The 19,167-nt window shown below is 37.9% G+C and overlaps 1 long non-coding RNA gene across 1 annotated transcript in view; it reads right to left on the reverse strand.

Moving 5' to 3' along the window:
* Positions 1-2,302: 2,302 nt before the first annotated feature.
* The window catches only part of LOC114677563 (uncharacterized), a 573,871-nt gene continuing 557,006 nt past the window's right edge, over positions 2,303-19,167 (reverse strand). The window contains exon 4 of the long non-coding RNA XR_003728918.2: positions 2,303-2,692. This is a non-coding gene — a long non-coding RNA (uncharacterized LOC114677563). The remainder of the gene's footprint in view (positions 2,693-19,167) is intronic.

Raw genomic sequence — 19,167 nt, forward strand, 5'->3', positions numbered from 1 at the left:
GGACTGAAGCCTTCTTCTCTCATCTCATCGAAGTCATTCTCCGTCCAGCTTTGATCCATTGCTGGCGATGAGCTGCGCTCCTTTGCCGGGGGAGATGCGCTCTTATTTTTTGAATTTCCAGCTTTTCTGCCCTGCTCTTTCTCCATCTTTGTGGTTTTATCTGCCTCTGGTCTTTGATGATGATGGTGACATACTGATGGGGTTTTGTTGTAGGTGTCCTTCCTGTTTGATAGTTTTCCTTCTAACAGTCAGGACCCTCAGCTGTAGGTCTGTTGTAGATTGCTTGAGGTCCACTCCAGACCCTGTTTGCCTGGGTATCAGCAGCAGAGGCTGCAGAAGAGAGAATATTGCTGAACAGCGAGTGTACCTGTCTTTTTCTTGCTTTGGAGGCTTCCTCTCAGGGGTGTACTTCACCCTTTGAGGTGTGGGGTGTCAGACTGCCCCTAGTGGGGGATGTCTCCCAGTTAGGCTACTCAGGGGTCAGGGACCCACTTGAGCAGGCAGTCTGTCCCTTCTCAGATCTCAGCCTCCATGTTGGGAGATCCACTGCTCTCTTCAAAGCTGTCAGACTGAGTCGTTTGCGTCTGCAGAGGTTTCTGCTGCTTTTGTTGTTGTTTATCTGTGCCCTGTCCCCAGAGGTGGAGTCTACAGAGACAAGCAGGTTTCCTTGAGCTGCTGTGAGCTCCACCCAGTTCGAGCTTCCCAGAGGCTTTGTTTACCTACTTCAGCCTCAGCAATGGCGGGCGCCCTCCCCCAGGCTCGCTGCTGCCTTGCCACGAGATTGCAGACTGCTGTGCTAGCAATCAGGGAGGCTCCGTGGGCATGGGACCCTCCTGGCCAGGTGTGGGATATAATCTCCTGGTGTGCCTGTTTGCTTAAAGCTCAGTATTGGGGTGGGAGTTACCCGATTTTCCAGGTGTTGTGTGTCTCGGTTCCCCTGGCTAGGAAAAGGGATTCCCTTCCCCCTTGCGCTTCCCAGGTGAGGCGATGCCTCGCCCTGCTTCAGCTCTCGCTGGTCGGGCTGCAGCAGCTGACCAGCACCGATTGTCCGGTACTCCCTAGTGAGACGAACCCAGTACCTCAGTTGAAAATGCAGAAAACACCTGTCTTCTGTGTCGCTTGCACTGGGAGTTGGAGACTGGAGCTGTTCCTATTCGGCCATCTACAACTTTCTAATATAATAGAAATGATCTATAACTGCATCATCCTGACATGGTCACCTCTAGTCACATGTGACTATTAAGCACTTAAAATGTGGTTAGTGTGAATAATGTACTGAATGTTAAAATCAACTTTATTTTAATAATCTAACTTACAATGTAAATAGTCATATGTGGCTAATGGCTACCAAGTAAGACTCTATAGCATTAAACAAATATCTATTTCATATCCACTGTATGCTGGGCACTCTTTTAGACATTAGGCTGTATCAGCAACAAGTACAAAGATCTCCAAATTTTTGAAGCTTACATTCCAGTAGGAAACACAGTTTAGTAAAACAAAGAAATAACAAATACATATATTACATAAAATATTTTAAAAATGTATCATGGGAAAATTAAAAGGAATAGTTGGGCAAGAGAGTGCAGAGTCCTGAATGTGGAAGGCAGGCAAAATACAGAAAATATCCAGCAGAGTAAATCTTTTACTCTATTAGGATAGGTGAAAATATTTATTTTATATTATCACCTTTTCCACCTCCTGCAGGTGGGGTAACATTTTTTCACCCTGCTGTCCCTTCCAGTACTTTGCAATACACTTTGATTTGTTAATTGTTGTGTTTAAAAATATGTTTCTGTTCCTTCTTTGTTTAAATTCATTTATTAAAAATGTAAGTCTGAGTGCACTGGCTCACGCCTGTAATCCCAACACTTTGGGAGGTCAGGCGAAGTGTTGGGGGGATAACTTGAGCCCAGGAGTTCGAGACTAGCCTGTGCAACACAGTGAGACCCCATATCTACAAAAAATTAAAAGGTAGCTGGGCATGGCGATGCCCACCTGTGGTCTTAGCTACACAGGAGGCTGAGGTGTGAGGATTGCTTGGGCCCAGGATGTTGAGGCTATAGTGAGCCATGTTCACACCACCACACTCTAGTGTGGGTGACAGAGTGAAACATTGTCTCACAAACATACAAATAAACAAAAAATGTAACTAATCTAAGGAATATGTTGTCACACAAATTTTGATATGTCTTTATTCAGTATATGGAGACTTATTTTCTTCTTTAAATATTGCAGAGTGCTGAATGTGGAAAGTAAGTGAAATATGGCAAATAGTCAACAGAATAAATCTTTCACTCTATTAAGATAGGTGAAAATACTGATTTCCATACTTTATTTTGGTTGTACTTATAATTGTATAATTGACATAAGTTGTTTTGGCACCCTCCATTCATTTTCCTTTCTCCTGTTGAAAATATCCCAAATACCTCTGCCTCACTCTGAGTCATGTGGTTTTGAAGAGGCTTTGGAGAGTCATGTGACCTAAATTCTGCCTCAATTGGTAAATTCACGAACGTAGCATTGATGGTTTTTCAGGGATAAGTAAAAATTTAATTCTGGCCAGGAAAAGTCAGACTCAAGATTTTAGTTTGAAATTGTTGTAGAAAAAGAGATTCTCTTTTCCTTTTCACTTGAACTTACGAAGATGCTGAAGCTAGAGCTGCTAGAGTCATCTGCTACATTGGGAAACCTGAGAATAGTCAATAGAGAGAAAATACTGGTGAAAGATGAAGAGAAAAACTAGTCATTGTTGATATTGTTGTGGCTGTTTCAGTCACACAAACCAAAAATACTCCCCTTTAAACTCCAGCCCCTAAAGTTAGGAGATTTCATACTTAAAATGTAAAGACTACTTCTCAGCTGTTATTAGGAGTGGCTGAAATCACTGTTTGAGCCAGGAGATCTCAGTTCCCCTTAACTCTGCCTTTGATTATTTGCATGGATTTGGGTCAATCACTTTATTCTCCAGTCCTGGCTGCCAAATGTGGGAGTTAGGTGAGACATTCTCTCTGATACCTTCCAGTTCAATCATTCTGTAAAGCAGGTTAATGTGAGCATATGACTAAAAACACCATGACATGCCCTGATATTCTCCCAGACTAGAACACTTGAAGTCCGTTTCTATCAGCTGTTCATGGAGGTGGAGCCAGAACTCATTTGCACAAGTGCCTGGCTTAACTCTGTTAAAGTGTTGGTAACTCCTGCTAAAACAATCATCAAGTGGCTCTGGGACATGTGCTAGAGCCTGCCCAGTCTCTGATGCACGGTCCAGCACTGAGCCAAAATATGTCGTTTCCAGGAGAAACATGGCCATATGGACTGCTTAATTTGTATTCCTTGAAAATGTCACAATTTTTTTCCTATGTTAGAAAATTGCTGTGGAATGACTTTTGAAAAATTCCCAATAATGAATTAAGTGAACCCTTTGAGAAATGTTGACTGTGGTTTTAAAAAATTAAGTTAAACAAGCCTAAGAGACACATATTCCAATGCATTTTGCCATGTTTAGAGGCCATTCGCTTCACTAGAAATGTGTGGGGTGCCTACTGTCTCCGTATATGGCCTCTAAAGTCAGGCTTACCATTTTTATCTTAGCTTTCTGGCTTGACCTCTTACCAGCTGGGTGAATTTGGTCAAGTCACTTAACCTTTCTAGGCTTCAGTGGTCTCTCCTATTAAATGAAGATAGTAATATTACATATCTCTTAGGATTCTTGAGGATAAAAATTCTTGAGGAAAAATAAAATACTATGTAGAGAGCCCAGCATTTAGGAAATATTCATTAGCACATTCAAGAAAGATACCTGGTTATAATATTATATATATATTTACATATGCATACACACATATATCACATGTGTCATGTACATATACACATATATGTATTTTACATGTATTATATGCTATCTTTATTGAATAGTTAATGTGTTACCACTGTATTTTTTCCTTGTTATTTCACGTATGTATCTCTAATAAAAGTAAAAATTCAGAAATGTCCTGTTTTGTGGCTTGCAATATAAATTATCTGATTGTCCATCTAAATGGATTATAACAACTGAATAACTTCCAATTTAAACACCTCATTGTCTACCATGAGGAAAAATCATATAAATTTAGCTCTAAACATTGGCTTGCCTATATAACACCTGACTTGAAATTTCAAGGATCATGGCAAATATAACAGCAAATGATGTGTTATAGGATGCACAACTCTGCCAACACCAATTGCATATATTTTTCCATTGTGTCTTTAAATGCCAATAAGAGCTTTTGTTTGCTAAAATATTCTGTTATTGTGAGAAGTGAAAACAAAATACTGTCTTCTGAGGCATCATTATTTATTGAGAAATGAGAATTTTATATAACCATTTAACTCATCTATCCTGTGGAGATCTAAAGATCACATTTAACTAGTTTTCCACTTCTAACTTTCTGCCTCAATTTTAATAAACTATTGAGCATGGGCTAGACTCCAAGTCTTAAATTCACACATAGTAGTGAGCAGTTATATAATTGCCATTTTAATAACAACTCAATAACAAGAACTTTTATATGTTCCATAGATATTGCCTAAAGAATTTGAGATCTATTTTTGTATCTTCTGTTGATTACAGTTTCAAATAGGCTGATCAAAATCTTTGTTCGGTTCTATTTTACAATGGTTAACATTTTTAGAAACAAACACAAAAAGTAATACAAAACTTTAGAACTTACAAATTCCAATAATTTACTAAAATTATTCATTAAGCTCTGTTTAAAAAATTGAAAGAACAAAAGCCCTGAAAATTTGTTTTATTTTTAAAAATTCTATTGTTCAGTTTGTCTCTAGTTAGACACACATACAAGAGAAGTAAATTTTGCCACCCCTGGTAAAACACTACTCAGGGGAAAAAATAGGAATTTATTCTTTTGCCTACCTTTCATGATTAGAATTCATCTCCCTTCCTTCCATACAGTCCTAACTTCCCAGGGTTTCACATATTTATGGAGTGCCTCTTCAATAATAGCCATCAGTTTTAGGTGCTACATTTACAAAGAGAAATTATATATGAGCTCTTTGCCCTGTTTTTCATCCTTTTGTATCTGAAGAACTATTCATCCTTCAACTCTCAGATGGAAGATTCTCTCCATCAAGAAGCATTCTCTCTTTGGGCAGCCTTGATAGTGCAACATCTACCTTGAACTCTCAATATATTCTGTACAAAGAGCTACATGATCTATAGGACTTTAGAGCCTTGATTTGGTTACATGCCTGTATTCCTCTGATAAGCTTTAGGTCTCTAGGCAGTGAGGACTTTGTTTTACTTGACTTTGACTTTCCCACCTAGCATTATGTTTTTCAAAAAGCAGTTACATTATTTCTTTGAATGCATGATAGAATAACTGAGCTCACAGCCTAATCTAGTTCTACACAGTGATACTGTCTCCTGGAATGACTCCATCTTTCCAAAATGTAAGACCTCCTAAATCCCAGAAAAAGGAAAAAAAATGTATTAAATCTCTCCACTCTGAGTCTATTTTCAAAAGTTAGTTAATTTATTACTATGTTGACAGATGATGCAGATTTTGCTTAAATTTTGTTATATGAAATTGATTGTAAATTCACAGAGGGTTGTAAAGATAGTATAGAGAGTTTCTGTGTTTCAGTTACATCTAATACAGCAATAATGAAGTATAAAAACCAAGAAACTAGCATTGGTACAATATATGTATATAGTTCTATGCCATTTTATTGCTTGCAGGTTTGTGTAAACACTATCACTATTAAGGTACAAAATTATTATAACAGTGACATCCCTCTCTATACTCCTATATAGTCACACCCATCCTTTCCTCCAACTATCCCTAACAATTGGTAAACAACATTTTGCTCTCTGTCTCCATAATTTTGTAATTTCAAGATTATAATCTAAATGGAATCATATGTGTCATACTATCATCACATTGTTCATATGTAATTTATCACAGTCAGTTGTTGCAACACTTTTTAAGATGAAGTGTGGCAACCTTACCTACCTTTATACTCTTTTAACATCTCTTATTTATAATATAAATGTTTTGAATATGTTCCCTACATACATTTAGAAGATCAGATGGTGATAAAATTATTGTTTCAACTGTCAAATATAATTTAGAAAACTCAAGAATAAAAGAAATGTCTATTATATTTACCTATAGTTTTACTTTTCCTATTTTTCTTTCTTGCTTGCTGATGTTCTAAGATTCTTTCTTTTATAATTTGTTTTTTGTTTAGCAAATTTTCTTTAGCTTTTCATTACAGTAGGTCTGCTGGTGAAAAACTACAGTCGTCTTTCTTCATCTGAGAATGTCTTGCTTTCCTCTTCATTAATGAAGAATATTTCAGTGGATGTAGGATCCTAAGTTGACAGTTCTTTTCTTCCAGTACTTGAAAAGTATTGTATCACTTCCTCTTCACCTCCATTTCTCTCATTGGATGAGAAATCTGCTGTCATTCAAATTGTTTTCCCCCCATAGGTAAGATTTTTTTTCCTACTGCCTTCAAGATTTATATTTGTTTTTAGTTTTTAGAAATTTCATTATGATGTGTTTTGGCATGGATTTCTTGGATGTATCCTGTTTGGGGTTTACTCAACTTCTTGAATCAGGTAGATTTACATATTTTCTACCATTTCACCCATTATTTTTAAAACTGCTTTTTCAGCTCCTCTGTGTTTCTCCTGTTCCTCCAGAATTCTGTTAACATGAATTTAGAGCTATTATTATAGCCTTACAGGTCCCTAAGGCTTTGTTTATTTTTTAACAGTCCACTTTCTTCTGCTGTTCAGGTTGAGTAATTTCTATTATTTTATCTTCAAATTCACCAATCCTTTCCTCCGTCTCCGCCACTCTGCAGTTAGGTTCATCTATTGAGATTTTATTTTGGTTATTATATTTTTTTATTTCTATTTAGTTATGATGATTAGTAATGTTGAACTTTTTTTCAAATGTTTGTTGGCTGTTTGTATATCTTCTTTTGAGAAATGTCTGTCTTTTGCTCACTTTTTAATGAGGTTATTTTTCTTGTTGATTTGTTTGAATTGTTTATAAAATCTAAATATTAGAATCTTTATAGAATCTAAATATTAATGCTTTGTCAGAGGCATAATTTGCAAGTATTTTCTCCCATTCTGTAGGCTGGTGGTTTACTCTGTTGATAGTTTATTTTGCTGTGTAGAAGCTCTTTAGTTCAAGTTCCATTTGTCTATTTTTTATTTTGGTGCATTTGCTTTTGGGGTCTTCATCATAAATTCTTTGCCAAGGTCAATGACTAGAAGAGTATTTCCTAGGTTTTCTTCTAGAACTTTTATAGTTTGAGGTCTTACATTTAAGTCTTTAATCCATTTTGAGTTATTTTTTCTATATGGTGAAATGTAGGGGTCCAGTTTAATTCTTCTGCATACAATTTTTCCAACACCATGATGGTTAATTTTATGTACTAACTTGTCTAGGCTATGATGCCCAGTTGTTTGATAAAACACAAGTCTAGGCTGGGTGCGGTGGCTCATGCCTGTAATCTCAGCACTTTGGGAGACTGAGGTGGGTGGATCATGAGGTCAGGAGATTGAGACCATCCTGGCTAACATGGTGAAACCCTGTTTCTACTAACAACACACACAAAAATTAGCTGGTGTGATGGGTGCCTGTAGTCCCAGCTACTTGGGAGGCTGAGGCAGGAGAACGGCATGAACCCGGGAGGCGAGGAAGCAGTGAGCCGAGATCGTGCCACTGCACTCCAGCCTGGGCGACAGAGCGAGACTCCATCTCAAAAAACAAACAAACAAAAAAACAAACAAAAAACACTAGTCTAGATATTGCTGTGAGGGTATATTGTAGATATTAATAGCTGCCATTGGTTGACTTGAAGTAAATAAGATTACTTTTGTTAATATAGGTGGGTCTCAGTAACTTGAGGGTTTTAAGAGTAAACACTAAGGTTTTCCAAAGAATAGAGAATTCCGCCTCAAGATTGTAATGTAGAAATCCTGTCTGAGTTTCTACTCTGCTGGTCTGTCCTATTGATTTCAGAGTTTTCATTCTTTGCACTCACATGAGCCAATTCCTTAATCCTTTGACGGTTTGCCCTGAGAACAGGGCACTTTTGCAGAAGTGTTTACTCTGAGATAACTTTGCCATGAAATATCTTGCTTTTATTATTATTTTTGTATTGCTCTAGTATATCAACTTTGGAAACAAAAGACATCATTCTATTTATAGCATTCTAGTTTTAGTAGTGGTATTTCCATTTACAAAATACAGTAATTCTCGACCGCTGAAAATGTCAAGTCCTAGAAAATGTGGAATTCCTACGTGTGATGTCAACATCGTTCTCGAGGATTCATTTGATGAATCTCATGTTTCTGAAATAGATGATCCTGATGATTCAGATGATTCTGATGTCAGTGCTGTTTAGAAATCACTCTAAGAACTGTTTTTATTTTATTTTTACACTGAAAATCAGTCAAATTTGCTTCATCCTCAAAAAGTGTGTTTATTTATGTAGAATAGGTGCTGGCAGCAAGCTGTACTTTGTTTTTCTAAATGGGAAAATGGTTAAAATAAATCTCTCTTTTTTTCTCTTTAAGATCAATCTATATATGTATGTATGTATGTATCATCTATCATCCATCTATCTATCTATCTAGCTAGCTAGCTAGCTAGCTACCTACCTACTTACCTACCTACCTACCTACCTCTCTTATTGGTTTTGTTTCTCTAGAGAACACTGACTGACAAGTTACAATAGATATGCTACAAAACTATAGTGATTGAATTTTTTTAAAGAACAGTGATGAAAATTTTAACAGGAAGGAAGAAAAGGAATAGAGGAGAAAAGAAAGAAAGTGAGAAAGAAAAACAGAAGAGAAAGAAGAAGGAAGAAAGAGAAGGAAGGAAGGAAGGGAGGAAGGAAGGGAGGGAGGGAGGGAAGGAAGAAAGGAGAGACAAGAAAGACAAGAAACAAAGAGCAAGAAAATAAGTCATTGTGGTAATGGTAGAGGATTATATCAATAGATCCATCGAACTGAATATGACCCAGAAATAGGTTTATGGATATATAGGAACTTTATCATACAGAGGGCACCACATATCAGCAAACTTGAAAGAGAAAAAATATAATTGAATCTCTACATTACAATATACACAAAGCTAAATACCAAATAGATTAGAGGTATGAATTAATAGTTGTGATATTATTAAAACTGAATTTTCTTACAAAAATATTAACTGCCTGCTAACAATCTGTCAGAAATCATTCACAATGTCTAAAACTGAGAGATATTTGATTTACAAGATATAAGAAATAAACATGAAAATAAATAAACAAAATAAAACTGAGGAAACAATAGCTGGTTACCAGAATAGAGAATACAAATGTCCAAAAAAAAATATGGAAAGATGCCCAATATTAGAATTCTCACAGGATGATACAGTTTTTACTAAAAATATAGGCAAAAGATGCGCTTAATACTAGTGGTATTGGCAAAGATTGAGGTAAGATAGTGCCAAATATTGGCGAGAATATGTGGGGTCAGGGATGAGAGTTGAAGTGTACCACCATAGTGGTGTGTATGAATATATCCTTCCCTACCAGCATTCTGAATGTAATGAGTCAAATTTTGTTATATATTATCTTATGACCCAGTGAAACAAGTCTTCAGAAGAGAAACTTTCTCACAAGCCAATCAAGGAATTTGATGGCGTTCAACATTACCCTGAGTATGGCAACTGGGACATGGAAATAATTCAGGTGTCCATTTCAAGGAAATGAACAAGGCAACGTGTTGAGTGTATACTATATAAAAACTATGCCCTCAAAAGAACTGAATGTACATAGCAATGTGAATAAATATTAATAATGTAGTGCTGATAAAAAATTAAAGCCATAAAGTGATCTGTGGTATTTTCAAATACCATTTTTTGAAAATTAAAAACACAGGGACAGTCAAAACAACCTATAGATTTTCAAAGTTGCACAGATATCTAAGAACATGCATGAAACATATTAAGATCGATGTGCATGTTAGGGAAAGGGAGGGAAGAATGGAAACTGGAAAAAAGGGAAAAAACAAAATAATCAGAACAGTCCTGTAAAAGGTGGACCATGACCTAGACGAGTATAATGATGGCAATCTTGAGCACTCAAGATACTAAAAATAAATAAATAAATATTGTAAAAAAGGAAATTCTTGGACAGACACCCACAGAAGCAGAAGATCTGCATATGCTGCATAAAATGTGCATTTTTAACAAGCTCCCAAGGCCATTCTTACATATGTGGAAGTTCCAAGTTCAGAGTTTGGAATTGGGACTGAAGGCATTAGATTTACATCTAGTTCCATCAGTAATATGCTCACAATTTCCTAATTCTCTACGTCTCCATTTCCTTATTCTTCATTTATTACATAGAATTTATCTTATCTGACTCTTCAGTGAGGAAAAATTTTTTTTAATGCAAGTGTTTTGGAAACATGTCAGTAAAATGATTATTAGATTTAATTAAATTTTTTGTACAGACTAAGGAGTTCAGGACTCAGATTTTGTACAGCTTGTAGAAGGAAACAAAATACAGACAAATCCTGCAGAATTTGGATGATGGGTATATTTAATTAGGAAAATTGCCATATCAGTTCTAAAATAGAAGTCAAATATAAAACCTTCAAGAAGGCAGTGTAGGGCTCTTCCAACAGAGGTGGGAATTTATACATTGTAGGAGGAAACCACATGGAGAGCCCATGGAAACCACATTGGAGAGCCCAAAAGCACTAGGATTTTGGCATCTAGAGATTTATTTTTACTTTACAGCCTGAAAATATGCAGCTTACAAGAATAAATAACATTTCTTGAAACAATTTTTCTGGAAGACAAATATTGCTTTCCATTTTGCCCAATCTGGGCAGAAAATGTCATTACTATTCCCTTTATTTCCCTGCCCAATTATGTATTTACATTTTGGAAAAAGAAAATGTAATACAAATGTGTAATACTATCCTGAAATCAGACACTGTATACAGAGGTTCTTCATTGAAGGAGATTTTGTCCCTCCCTGCCTCACAGCTAGTTGGCAATGTCTGGAATCATTTCTGGTTTTCAGAGCTGGAGCGAGTAGGATTGCTATTGGCATCTACTGGGAAGTGGCCAGAGATGCTGCTGTATATCCTATAATTCATAGGATAGCACACACAATGAAGAATTATCCCACCCAAATTGTTCACATTGCCACTGATGAGAAACCCTGTTGTGTAGTATTACTTAATCATTCTATTTACGTCATGCTTAATTCTAATAAGCTCTATAGGAAAAATCCAGTTAATCCTCTTACATTTGTTTTACAGACAATCTTATAGTATGGAATATATGCTTATGACTGCCCACCATCGATTTAACCATTTATCTGATCTTCACTCACTTAACTCTAGTGTACATTGGCTGTCTACTATGTGCCAATAATCATTCAAAACACTCCAAAGCTAAGGAAGAGTAAGACCCAGTCATTGCATTGTAGATAATCTCGGTTCATGTAAAGAAGTGTTATAATATAATCTAATATGGTACAAAATCATCATGGTAAAACAAGCTAACATAGAGGAGAGAATAATTATATATTATGCTGTATAAATTAATAAAATGTAATAAAATAATCACAGCATTTTAATATGCTAAATACAGTAACATACATATACATATATATACACACACACATATATATGAAGGTCTAAATACCCAACAAATGTAATTATTTTAATTAATTTTGCATTTTCTTTTTTTTTATTATTATACTTTAAGTTCTAGGGTACATGTGCATAACGTGCAGGTTTGTTACATATGTATACTTGTGCCATGTTGCTGTGCTGCACCCATCAACTCGTCAGCACCCAACTACTCGTCATTTACATCAGGTATGATTCCCAATGCAATCCCTCCCCTCTTCCCCCTCCCCATAATAGGCCCAGGTGTGTGATGTCCCCCTTCCCGAGTCCAAGTGATCTCATTGTTCAGTTCCCACCTATGAGTGAGAACATGCGGTGTTTGGTTTTCTGTTCTTGTGATAGTTTGATAAGAATGATGGTTTCCAGCTGCATCCATGTCCCTACAAAGGACACAAACTCATCCTTTTTTATGGCTGCATAGTAATCCATGGTGTATATGTGCCACATTTTCTTAATCCAGTCTGTCACTGATGGACATTTGGGTTGATTCCAAGTCTTTGCTATTGTGAATAGTGCCGCAATGAACATACGTGTGCATGTGTCTTTATAGCAGCATGATTTATAATCCTTTGGGTATATCCCCAGTAATGGGATGGCTGGGTCATATGGTACATCTAGTTCTAGATCCTTGAGGAATAGCCATACTGTCTTCCATAATGGTTGAACTAGTTTACAATCCCACCAACAGTGTAAAAGTGTTCCTATTTCTCCACATCCTCTCCAGCACCTGTTGTTTCCTGACTTTTTAATGATTGCCATTCTAACTGGTGTGAGATGGTATCTCATTGTGGTTTTGATTTGCATTTCTCTGATGGCCAGTGATGATGAGCATTTTTTCATGTGTCTGTGGGCTGTATGAATGTCTTCTTTTGAGAAATGTCTGTTCATATCCTTTGCCCACTTTTGGATGGGGTTGTTTGTTTTTTTCTTGTAAATTTGTTTGAGTTCTTTGTAGGTTCTGGATATTAGCCCTTTGTCAGATGAGTAGATTGCAAAAATTTTCTCCCATTCTGTAGGTTGCCTGTTCATTCTGATGGTAGTTTCTTTTGCTGTGCAGAAGCTTTTTAGTTTAATGATATCCCATTTGTCAATTTTGGCTTTTGCTGCCATTGCTTTTGGTGTTTTAGACATGATGTCTTTGCCCATGCCTATGTCCTGAATGGTACTACCTCGGTTTTCCTCTAGGGTTTTTATGGTATTAGGTCTAACATTTAAGTCTCTAATCCATCTTGAATTAATTTTCGTATAAGGAGTAAGGAAAGGATCCAGATTCAGCTTTCTACCTATGGCTAGCCAATTTTCCCAGCACCATTTATTAAATAGGGAATCCTTTCCCCATTTCTTGTTTCTCTCAGGTTTGTCAAAGATCAGATGGCTGTAGATGTGTGGTATTATTTCTGAGGACTCTGTTCTGTTGCATTGGTCTATATCTCTGTTTTGGTACCAGTACCATGCTGTTTTGGTTACTGTAGCCTTGTAGTATAGTTTGAAGTCAGGTAGGGTGATGCCTCCAGCTTTGTTCTTTTGACTTAGGATTGTCTTGGCAATGCGGGGTCTTTTTTGGTTCCATATGAACTTTAAAGCAGTTCTTTCCAATTCTGTGAAGAAACTCATTGGTAGCTTAATGGGGATGGCATTGAATCTATAAATAACCTTGGGCAGTATGGCCATTTTCACAATATTCAGTCTTCATATCCATGAGCATGGTATGTTCTTCCACTTGTTTGTGTCCTCTTTAATTTCACTGAGCAGTGGTTTGTAGTTCTCCTTGAAGAGGTCCTTTACATCCCTTGTAAGTTGGATTCCTAGGTACTTTATTCTCTTTGAAGCAATTGTGAATGGAAGTTCATTCCTGATTTGGCTCTCTGTTTGTCTGTTACTGGTGTATAAGAATGCTTGTGATTTTTGCACATTAATTTTGTATCCTGAGACTTTGCTGAAGTTGCTTATCAGCTTAAGGAGATTTTGGGCTGAGACAATGGGGTTTTCTAAATATACAATCATGTCATCTGCAAACAGGGACAATTTGACTTCTTCTTTTCCTAACTGAATACCCTTGATTTCTTTCTCTTGCCTGATTGCCCTAGCCAGAACTTCCAACACTATGTTGAATAGGAGTGGTGAGAGAGGGCTTCCCTGTCTTGTGCCAGTTTTCAAAGGGAATTTTTCCAGATTTTGCCCATTCAGTATGATATTGGCTGTGGGTTTGTCATAAATAGCTCTTATTATTTTGAGGTACGTTCCATCAATACCGAATTTATTGAGCGTTTTTAGCATGAAGGGCTGTTGAATTTTGTCAAAAGCCTTTTCTGCATCAATTGAGATAATCATGTGGTTCTTGTCTTTGGTTCTGTTTATATGCTGGATTATGTTTATTGATTTGCGAATGTTGAACCAGCCTTGCATCCCAGGGATGAAGCCCACTTGATCATGGTGGATAAGCTTTTTGATATGCTGCTGAATCCGGTTTGCCAGTATTTTATTGAAGATTTTTGCATCGATGTTCATCAGGGATATTGGTCCAAAATTCTCTTTTTTTGTTGTGTCTCTGCCAGGCTTTGGTATCAGGATGATGTTGGCCTCATAAAATGAGTTAGGGAGGATTCCCTCTTTTTCTATTGATTGGAATAGTTTCAGAAGGAATGGTACCAGCTCCTCCTATACCTCTGGTAGAATTCAGCTGTGAATCCATCTGGTCCTGGACTTTTTTTGGTTGGTAGGCTATTAATTATTGCCTCTATTTCAGAGCCTGCTATTGGTCTATTCAGGGATTCAACTTCTTCCTGGTTTAGTCTTGGAGGAGTGTAAGTGTCCAGGAAATTATCCATTTCTTCTAGATTTTCTAGTTTATTTGCGTAGATGTGTTTATAGTATTCTCTGATGATAGTTTGTATTTCTGTGGGGTCGGTGGGATATCCCCTTTATCATTTTTTATTGCATCTATTTGATTCTTCTCTCTTTTCTTCTTTATTAGTCTTGCTAGTGGTCTGTCAATTTTGTTGATCTTTTCAAAAAACCAACTCCTGGATTCATTGATTTTTTTGGAGAGTTTTTTGTGTCTCTATCTCCTTCAGTTCTGCTCTGATCTTAGTTATTTCTAGCCTTCTGCTAGCTTTCGAATGTGTTTGCTCTTGCTTCTCTAGTTCTTTTAATTGTGATGTTAGAGTGTCAATTTTAGATCTTTCCTGCTTTCTCTTGTGGGCATTTAGTGCTATAAATTTCCCCCTACACACTGCTTTAAATGTGTCCCAGAGATTCTGGTATGTTGTATCTTTGTTCTCATTGGTTTCAAAGAACATCTTTATTTCTGCCTTCATTTCGTGATGTACCCAGTAGTCATTCAGGAGCAGGTTGTTCAGTTTCCATGTAGTTGAGCGGTTTTGATTGTGTTTCTTAGTCCTGAGTTCTGTTTGATTGCACTGTGGTCTGAGAGACAGTTTGTTATAATTTCTGTTCTTTTACATTTGCTAAGAAGTGCTTTACTTCCAATTATGTGGTCAATTTTGGAATAAGTGCGATGTGGTGCTGAGAAGAATGTATATTCTGTTGATTTGGGGTGGAGAGTTCTATAGATGTCTATTAGGTCTGCTTGCTGCAGAGATGAGTTCAATTCCTGGATATCCTTGTTAACTTTCTGTCTCGTTGATCTGTCTAATGTTGACAGTGGAGTGTTGAAGTCTCCCATTATTATTGTATGGGAGTCTAAGTCTCTTTGTAAGTCTCTAAGGACTTGCTTGATGAATCTGGGTGCTCCTGTATTGGGTGCATATATATTTAGGATAGTTAGTTCTTCCTGTTCAATTGATCCCTTTACCATTATGTAATGGCCTTCTTTGTCTCTTTCGATCTTTGATGGTTTAAAGTCTGTTTTATCAGAGACTAGTATTGCAACCCCTGCTTTCTTTTGTTCTCCATTTGCTTGGTAAGTCTTCCTCCATCCCTTTATTTTGAGCCTATGTATGTCTCTGCATGTGAGATGGGTCTCCTGAATACAGCAGACTGATGGGTCTTGACTCTTTATCCAGTTTGCCAATCTGTGTCTTTTAATTGGAGCATTTAGTCCATTTACATTTAAGGTTAATATTGTTATGTGTGAACTTGATCCTGCCATTATGATATTAACTGGTTATTTTGCTCGTTAGTTGATGCAGTTTCTTCCTAGCCTCGATGGTCTTTACATTTTGGCATGTTTTTGCAATGGCTGGTACCGGTTGTTCCTTTCCATGTTGAGTGCTTCCTTCAGGGTCTCTTGTAAGGCATGCCTGTTGGTGACAAAATCTCTAAGCATTTGCTTATCTGTAAAGGATTTTATTTCTCCTTCACTTATGAAACTTAGTTTGGCTGGATATGAAATTCTGGGTTGAAAATTCTTTTCTTTAAGAATGTTGAATATTGGCCCCCACTCTCTTCTGGCTTGGAGAGTTTCTGCCGAGAGATCTGCTGTTAGTCTGATGGGCTTCCCTTTGTGGGTAACCCGACCTTTCTCTCTGGCTGCCCTTAAGATTTTTTCCTTCATTTCAACTTTGGTGAATCTGGCAATTATGTGTCTTGGAGTTGCTCTTCTCGAGGAGTATCTTTGTGGCGTTCTCTGTATTTCCTGGATTTGAATGTTGGCCTGCCCTACTAGGTTGGGGAAGTTCTCCTGGATGATATCCTGAAGAGCGTTTTCCAACTTGGTTCCATTTTCTCCCTTACTTTCAGACACCCCAATCAGACGTAGATTTGGTCTTTTCACATAATCCCATACTTCTTGCAGGCTTTGTTCATTTCTTTTTCTTCTTTTTTCTTTTGGTTTCTCTTCTCACTTCATTTCATTCATTTGATCCTCAATCGCTGATACTCTTTCTTCCAGTTGATCGAGTTGGTTACTGAAGGTTGTGCATTTGTCACGTATTTCTCGTGTCATGGTTTTCATCTCTTTCATTTCATTTATGACCTTCTCTGCACTAATTACTCTAGCCATCAATTCTTCCACTTTTTTTTCAAGATTTTTAGTTTCTTTGCGCTGGGTACGTAATTCCTCCTTTAGCTCTGAGAAGTTTGATGGACTGAAGCCTTCTTCTCTCATCTCATCGAAGTCATTCTCCATCCAGCTTTGATCCGTTGCTGGCAATGAGCTGCGCTCCTTTGCCGGGGGAGATGCGCTCTTATTTTTTGAATTTCCAGCTTTTCTGCCCTGCTCTTTCTCCATCTTTGTGGTTTTATCTGCCTCTGGTCTTCAATGATGGTGACGTACTGATGGGGTTTTGGTGTAGGTGTCCTTCCTGTTTGATAGTTTTCCTTCTAACAGTCAGTACCCTCAGCTGTAGGTCTGTTGTAGATTGCTTGAGGTCCACTCCAGACCCTGTTTGCCTGGGTGTCAGCAGCAGAGGCTGCAGAAGATAGAATATTGCTGAACAGTGAGTGTACCTGTCTGATTATTGCTTTGGAGGCTTCCTATCAGGGGTGTACTCCACCCTGTGAGGTGTGGCATGTCAGACTGCCCCTAGTGGGGGATGTCTCCCAGTTAGGCTACTCAGGGGTCAGGGACCCACTTGAGCAGGCAGTCTGTCCCTTCTCAGATCTCAACCTCCGTGTTGGGAGATCCACTGCTCTCTTCAAAGCTGTCAGACAGAGTCGTTTGCGTCTGCAGAGGTTTCTGCTGCTTTTGTTGTTATCTGTGCCCTGTCCCCAGAGGTGGAGTCTACAGAGACAGGCAGGTTTCCTTGAGCTGCTGTGAGCTCCACCCAGTTCGAGCTTCCCAGCGGCTTTGTTTTCCTACTTAAGCCTCAGCAATGGCGGGCGCCCCTCCCCCAGCCTGGCTGCTGCCTTGCCGCGAGATCGCAGACTGCTGTGCTAGCAATGAGGGAGGCTCCTGGGAGTGGGACCCTCCCAGCCAGGTGTGGGATATTATCTCCAGGTGTGCCTGTTTGCTTAAAGTGCAGTATTGGGGTGGGAGTTACCCGATTTTCCAGGTGTTGTGTGTCTCGGTTCCCCTGGCTAGGAAAAGGGATTCCCTTTCCCCTTGCGCTTCCCAGGTGAGGCAATGCCTCACCCTGCTTCAGCTCTTGCTGGTGGGGCTGCAGCAGCTGACCAGCACCGATTGTCCGGCACACCCTAGTGAGATGAACCCAGTACCTCAGTTGAAAATGCAGAGATCACCGGTCTTCTGTGTGGCTCGCACTGGGAGTTAGAGACTGGAGCTGTTCCTATTCGGCCATCTTGCTCCGCCCCCCTAATTTTGCATTTTCATAAGAACTCATCACTCACTTCTGGAGATTCACCAAATAGAGTTTGAAAGTGTGTGGTGTCCTGTCTTTTCACATCAGAAATGATCAATACAATGACACATGCCATATGCAGGTAAGATTACAGAGACCTTCTCTGAAAAATCATGATGAGGCTTATTTTTTATGCACGAGGCAGCCAAAGTATGAACAATCAGTACATTAACAATTCAGAGAATCTGAGAAAAAAAAGTAGCATCTTATGTATTAAAGGAGGAGAAAATGGCCCATAATATATTCAATATGTGCCTCTGTGGACTTGGAAAGTCTCTGTAAATAGAGCAGACTCTTTCCTACTTATTTCAAGAGCTACTCATCAAAGTTTTCCTACTGCAAATCTCCTCCATTCTGTTTAATTTATTTTCAAAATTTTTAGAAATTGAGTATGACAGTTGTTACTCATATTTATGAGTCAGGCTATTCATTTTTTTACAAAAAAATGATTTTGAGATAAAATTGCCTCATGAGAAGAGGGACTCCACCAAGTTTTGTGGGTAATAACTTTGCCTTGGTCTGGCAGAGCAGGTTTCATGTAAGGAATTTTGGGGAAGAAGTCGTCCAGGAAGCTGAAGTTCCTGGCCCATAATGTATTATGCTACTTTCTATAAGTCTATGTGATTAGGTGGTCCACATGCTTCCTGATACACTAGGCTTATTGAAACTGATGTCCTTGACTCGCAAAGGGGGAAAAAAAAAAACAATTAAAAGCAGTACAGGAAAATAGACTCAAGGATTGTTCCTGTGTCGTGAACTGATGTGTTTCCTGACATAGCCGACTGGACCAAAAAAACAAAATGTTAGAGATTTTCACATAACAGAGGCATATGGAATAAGTGGTATATGAAATTACCTTTTTTCTCACTAAGGAAGTTGTAAATGTTCTAATTTCTTAAAATAGATATACAGAAATTTAGAAAAATTCCACACCAGAAAAATATGTCCATGTACCAGAGATATTGCTCTTCTAAGTAAATTTTAAAATATATTATCAATTTCATTTTCAACATGTTGTTTTCAGAAAATGCTTTGAGTGCCACTATGTTTACTCTTTTTAACTGTATACATCAATGGGTCATGCCACTGAAATATACTCCATGTGAGCAAGAGAAATTTATCTGACATACCAAAGGCTTCTGTAGAAGATAAGATACAAGCCTAAGCATATAACATTCT

This window comes from Macaca mulatta, chromosome 4, assembly GCF_049350105.2.
Source record: "Macaca mulatta isolate MMU2019108-1 chromosome 4, T2T-MMU8v2.0, whole genome shotgun sequence".
Taxonomy (NCBI): Eukaryota; Metazoa; Chordata; class Mammalia; order Primates; family Cercopithecidae; genus Macaca; species Macaca mulatta.